Source organism: Lacerta agilis, chromosome 4, assembly GCF_009819535.1.
Source record: "Lacerta agilis isolate rLacAgi1 chromosome 4, rLacAgi1.pri, whole genome shotgun sequence".
NCBI classification, from domain to species: domain Eukaryota; kingdom Metazoa; phylum Chordata; class Lepidosauria; order Squamata; family Lacertidae; genus Lacerta; species Lacerta agilis.
In genome coordinates this window covers 63,956,717-63,963,147 of record NC_046315.1, presented here as the reverse complement: position 1 = coordinate 63,963,147, position 6,431 = coordinate 63,956,717, and positions in this window count along the sequence as shown.

Below are 6,431 nucleotides of genomic sequence, written 5' to 3'. Positions count from 1 at the left end.
GATAATATTGTAGAACCTGGTGCACATCTAAGCTATTCCCATCTGTTTTGTTAGCCAAATTTGCTTTATCATTCCACGTTTTCAGAAGACCATGGGCTTCTGCTTTTTCTTTTCTACCTTCAGTCTTCTTAAGATCTACCCAGAATTTCTGGCAACTAGTCTGGTTGAGCAACACTATTATTAATGAGGGGGACATGATGATGTGTAAACCATACATAATGATTTTGCAAAAATTGTTTTGATTCAGAAAGAACCCAGTAGATTTGTTTTATTCTTTGATGTGTGGAAGTAGGTGTTCCAAGCTAATAGGCTAGCCTTCCAGATCTTTAGCTCTGGAACAGTAGTGATAATGCAGCAAGATCTGATCAGTGAGCACAGCACCAAAAAGTCACTTTCTCTAATGTGCTGATCTCTTAAATGTTTCCCAGGACCAGAGTTCTTCGCTGTGTTTGTTGATTCTCCACCTGTAGTCATTTCCATCAGTTTCTTGACATCAGAACTACATTATTTCCGGGCTTCATTCACTTAGTTCATTAGAAACTACATTATTTCAGGGCTTCAAGCAAACCTTTAGCCCTATTCCGCTCTGGCAGATGCCTCAGTAGGAAAGGCTTTCTCCAATTTCCATTTGTCATTGCAGTTCTACAACTAATACATTTGTTATCTTCTGTTTGCTGACACTGCCATCAATCGGAACACTGAATGTCAAACATTCATCAAATTTTCATTTTAGTTCGTAGCACTGATACATGCCAACACTTCTCTGTAATAAACAAGATCTCTACAGTGATTAAATGCCGGTAGTTTCACAATCAGGTCTTTCATCATTCATAAGGCACTCTAAGCGGTTGGTAGCAAGAGTGATCAAGGACCAGGATGGCCACAAATATGCAGAAAGAGCCTCCCCATATGCCAAAGTGGCCGTGAATTTGATATTTTCTGCATTTTGTGTCTTCCGTATTTTCAGCCATGGATGTTTATCACTGCTTTTCTCCCAGTGCAGCTCGATTGCCTGCTGATGCACTTCCAAACTGAGGTGATTCACAATTCTTTTAAAATGACTATTTCTGTCAGATCCCAGTGAATCAACACAGTAGTAATTCTTAAAGTACTTATTTTCTTCCTCTATACATTCTCAACACATTTTACAGGCAACACGCTCACACGTCTTCCTATTCTTAGCTGTGCAGGAGGTTCTAATTCTGGAAAGCTTTTTTATTTTTTACAGGATAACTCACCCCCTTTTCGATGGTTGTTGGTTTCCCCCCATTCTGCTTTCAGGTTTTGTCACATCCTTTTCCTGGCAGTGTAACTCTTAATTCCTGCATGGGATTGACAATCGAGACAATAGTGGTCACAACAGCAGGCAGTGAAGACCGCTTGGCAAACTTACTTGTCAGCTTAGTATTTTGCAACAGCTCGTTGACATTCTTTATGTTTCCATTTTGCAGGTCTTTCAGCATTTGGCATTGTGCACCACACCTCAATGCCCGGATCAAAATAATATCAATAATAGCAGCTTGCACTGAATTCCTGGCACCCACTTTGCCCTGAACTATGTTTCACTGGAGAATTGGCCTGAATATCCCCTGCCAACCAGTGGCAGCTAGTGAACTGGGAATTGGGAAGATTATTTACTTTTACTTTTAAAAAAACAAACAAACAAAGCTTCTCTTGGATCCTTCTGCAGGAGAACATCCTAATAAGACACAAACTTTTTGGTAGACTGTACAACATGGGACACTGTCTGCCTATAGGGAAACCCAGAATCCCTATGGGCAAGTCTTGTCCTATGTTCCTCTATAAGCAAGCATGGTTTCCCTGGCAAGTCCTGTCCTATGTCTGATGTGATCATTAAGCAGCGCCTATATTGCCAGTTAAGTAGAGTAGCTATCCCCAACGGGCTGATTGGGCTTCCATTCACCACAATTCAGCCTTTACAAAAAGTAGCAAGTCTACCTTCAAACTTCCCACAGCTCAGACTTTTAAAGATTTAACTGGAGAGACCAAGAAGAGAGCAACGGACTTCCCCGAGAGAGACAAAGCCTTCTTCCATCCAGGCAGGTTTGCTGGGAAAGGGGAAGAGTTCCAAGCAGGACAGCCTGATGGGAAATGGAGTTCCTGACTCACTGTTGTGCTATAGCAACAACAGTTATAATTTTAAACATTCACAAATTTAATTTTAAGTATGATCCTCCCTCCATATGGATTTGAGACTCCAATATAATAATAGCTCTCACCCTTTAAAATAAATAGTCTGGGCCTGCCCTGAATTCCACTCCTGCTGCTCTTAGTCAAAATGACTCCCAAAGCTCTGGAAGCTACCTTTTTCTCCTCCCATGTGTGCCTCTCCTTCCTCCCACCCTAGTTTACACACAAGAGGCTGAAAGCCTTGGATCTCCTTAACAGGCCTAATTAAACCATGTGGGTTATGTTTTGCATAAAAGAGGATGGCAAACCCTAAATTTCAGAGTCTAGATGAAAACACAAACAGCATCTAAATGTTGTCGTCCCCCCAATGTAAACCGATATGTAAAAGTAAATGTAAACTCAAGGAGAATTAAGAGGGCTCTTCATTGCGGGGGGGGGGATTCATGAAGGGGGGGAGGAATCACCTCCATTTTATATAAGACATGCTTGGATTATGCTGCACATCTATTAAATGAGCAAAGTGAAGGATTTTTATATTTTCAACAACAGCAGCAGAGGGGTGGTGGTGAAGGCAGGCCTTGATGGTCGAGAAACTCTTAAGTATTTTCAGTACAGTATTAATTCATGTTGTGAAAAAGATGTGAGGAGAGTTGTGTTTACCGGGGTTGTGTGGCCCCCTTCTTAAATAAGCCGTATGTTGTATACAATCTAAATGTGAAAAGTGATACCATTAAATAAATGTAAGTTTAACTATGTTTACAACAGTGTGCATTTTGCCATATTGGGGGTGGGGGGTGGGGTAAAGCACAGCACTTTTCCAATGTTTCTTAAATGTTCAGGTGATGTATTCATGAATGTCAAACTGTGTCATATAGAGCTTTAGGCATGTTTAAGAATAAGGAACAACTGCAAAGTAAAACACACAATGCTTTTTTGTATATTGAGATATGTACTATGTAGTAATAATATGCGGTGATAGATATTAAAAGCTCAACACATTTATTTCACAACACAAAGTGTCTGGCTAATGCCACTAATAGAATTGCAATGTTCTGATATTATTGGGTTATGGTTAAGGTTATGATAAGTTCGTGGTTTATCCTGTCAATTCTACAATTTTGGAATCTGACATTTGGTCAAAGCAAGGCACTTGGGCCTCCACAAACAAAGATGGCTGGATGAAAGAACTGCTAGATCTGGACCCTGACTCCACTGAGTCTGCGTCCAACAACCAGGGAACTTCTGAACCAGGAGCCCACAGTGACTGCAGCCTCTGAGCTGTACCCCACCAAGATGCCAGCATTCCCCTATGAGCCTCACATGCCACTGTGCATGACTGCAGGCATCATGTCTTATTAGAGTTAGCAGAGAGGCAACACAGTGTCAACCTTCAGGCCAGAGGGTTCTTTATTTACCAGCAATGAAGCAGAGCCTGGGAGAGGCAGTGTGACTGTGGGACCATCTAGTCTAAGAACTCATTCTGCAACCAACACTTTTGGAACAAGTTGTCTCTTCCTTAGGACCTGTCCAGGGTACTGAAGGCCCTGTCTCTGAGCACCCTTGTTCCCAGACTCCGGTTTTCGGCCTGCTAATTGGTTGCACAGTCTCTGCCTCTTGGCCCCTTCCTCTTGCAACTGTTCTCTGGACCACTTCTTACCTTGATTCCTCAATACTCCACCTAGGTTCTGGGCTTGACCTTGAAAAACAGGACCTTGGAAATTAGGACAGTTTGAACTTCCTAAATAATAATAATAATAATAATAATAATAATACTGTTTTGTTCCATGAGGTCTTTGCACCATGAATGCTGTTCTGATATCTTAATCTTCTGGTGTTTCAGTCCTCTGGTCTTTCTGTTTTAAATCTTATATACTGTATGTTTTTATTTTGTAAGCCACTTTGTGATCCAGATGGTGAAAAGCAGAGTATAATTTTCAAAAAAATAAATAAAACCCCTCCTCCACCTGCAGGGGAGTGGATAAGACGTACATGGGAACAAGTCTCCAAACAGATCATCGTTCAAGTTTTCTGCTTCTCTCACACAAGCGTTGGATCACTACTTGTCAAAGAAATGAGTTGGACCAACACATTCAGATTGAAACATTTTGCCATAAATAAGAGGGGGGAAACTATGAAGGTACCTTGCAGATGAGAAGAATGTTTACAGCAACTTCATCCAGCAAGGTGTGTATGCAGTTTCCATTTTAAAAGGAAGTTTTCCTGCTGTCAGAAATCAAAAGCAGAAATTCTGCCATCTAGATGGTCATGGGTCACACTCAGCTACAAAGCTGATGGGGTGGCCTGGGGTCAATCACTCTCCAGCCTAGCCTATTTGACAAGGTTGCTGGGAGAATAAAATGGCATATGGGGGTGCAGCCCAGAAAACTATGTGTGGCACTGCATGTTCCTTGGAGAAAGGGCAAGAGAAAAAATGTAGCCACAATCCAATCAAATGTTTTTCTTTCCCATATGTTAGCAAACAAATAAACCTATAAAATTCAGATTAGGGGAGACACAGACAAAGAAAAGCAATAAAACAACTATTACAGATAGAATAAAGCAGATGTAACTTGAGACCTAAAAGGCAACAGAACCAAGCAATGTTCCTGAGGGAAATGTGAACTGATTGTGATGTTCTTCTCACCTGGACTGAGTCTTTGCAATGGAACACTATAGAAGTGGAATAGCTAAATAAACAAAAGACGTGAATCTTAACCAGTAAGTTTCCACCAAGAGAAAAGAGAACTGATAACTATGTGCCCCAAATCTGCTGATGACTACTCCAATAGTTAACAGAACTAGGGATCAAGTGGTGTCTTGCAGCACCCTGCAGTTAAAGTACCAGGATGTAAATGGATAGTCCCTGAAAGCTTTTCTCTGAGACTGGACATGCAGGTAGAAGCAGGTAGATCATGGAAAATTCCATCACAAGCATTAGGATTTACTTTACAGTACAGCTGTTACTACATGGGTGGGTGGGGCTCCACTTTTGTTTGGTGTGCCAGATCAAAAAGTGGCCACTTATCCGTGGGCCCCTTCTGAAAGGTGGGTAGCTCCACCCACCTGTCAATCAGCTGACTTCATATGAATGCTAAGCTTCACACTTCCATTTGTTTCTTTGCAATGAAACTTGCATTCAGCTCTGTTTAAGTTCAGAGCCAAGTGCAAGGCCTGCTGTTCACAGCAACGATCGGTTCCTCTTGGACGCTCCGAGAACACTCAGGTAGAACTAATCATAGTGGGCTTTGCATTTGGTGCTTAATTTAAACAGCCTCAAATACAAGGCCTGCTGCCAAGGAACAGTCAGGAGCACACACTAAAGAGTCTGATTGCTCCTTTGCAGCAATGGCTTTTACCTAGGTTTTAGGAAACAGGTGACATCAGGTTAAGTGACAGGTGGGCATGGCTGGGGAAAAACAAACTGTGTTGTGTTAAAATCTAGTTTTTGTCCTTAAAAAACGAAACCCAGAGAAACTACCATTAGACTTCCATAATGCAGAGAGTTTATTTCCATAATCAAAGTTTATGGATCAGAAAGTACTGCTGGTTTTGAATTCCACAATATTTAGTTTAGCAATTTATTTTCCCCAAAACGGAAATTTATAGCTGGCAGAAGAATTTGGTTGACTGAAATATCTCCAGTTCCGACCAGCAACCTGGTTATATAAAACAAGATTATCTTATTTTTCATTCTTGATTTGGCAGGGCAAATCCATTTACCATATGCCAATGACATACAAAAATAAAAATCATGCCCCTTCTTTCCATATTGTGAAAAGCATGCTGTTAATGTTGCTTGACTTCAGCCTCCAGACTAAGGGGTGGGGGGTGGGATTCTATTACTTCATGAGTTGAACAGTTAACATTCTGTGGAACAGTAAGTGTTGCTCAAGCTCCATTTAAAGATATTGACAGTGAACCTTAGCCTGAGCCTGGTCTGCGTAATGCAAACCTAGCCATGCTTTCTTCTGATGTACTATAAACTGTAAGAGACTCAGTAATGCCAACCCACCTACCCAGGCCTCCTGAGTTTCTTTTCCAACCAGCACCCAGCATTCTGTTTCCTGGAGGCCACTAAGAATGCTTAGTCCTTGTTTGGCTGTTTTGGAGATCAGTGAGTTGCATCCTTTTAAAGCGAAGTTTCTGTACTTCTGCAGGATTCACCCAAGGATACTGATTTCTTCTTTCTTCTTTCTTCTTTCTTCTTTCTTCTTTCTTCTTTCTTCTTTCTTCTTCCTTCTTCCTTCTTCCTTCTTCCTTCTTCCTTATTCCTCTTCTTC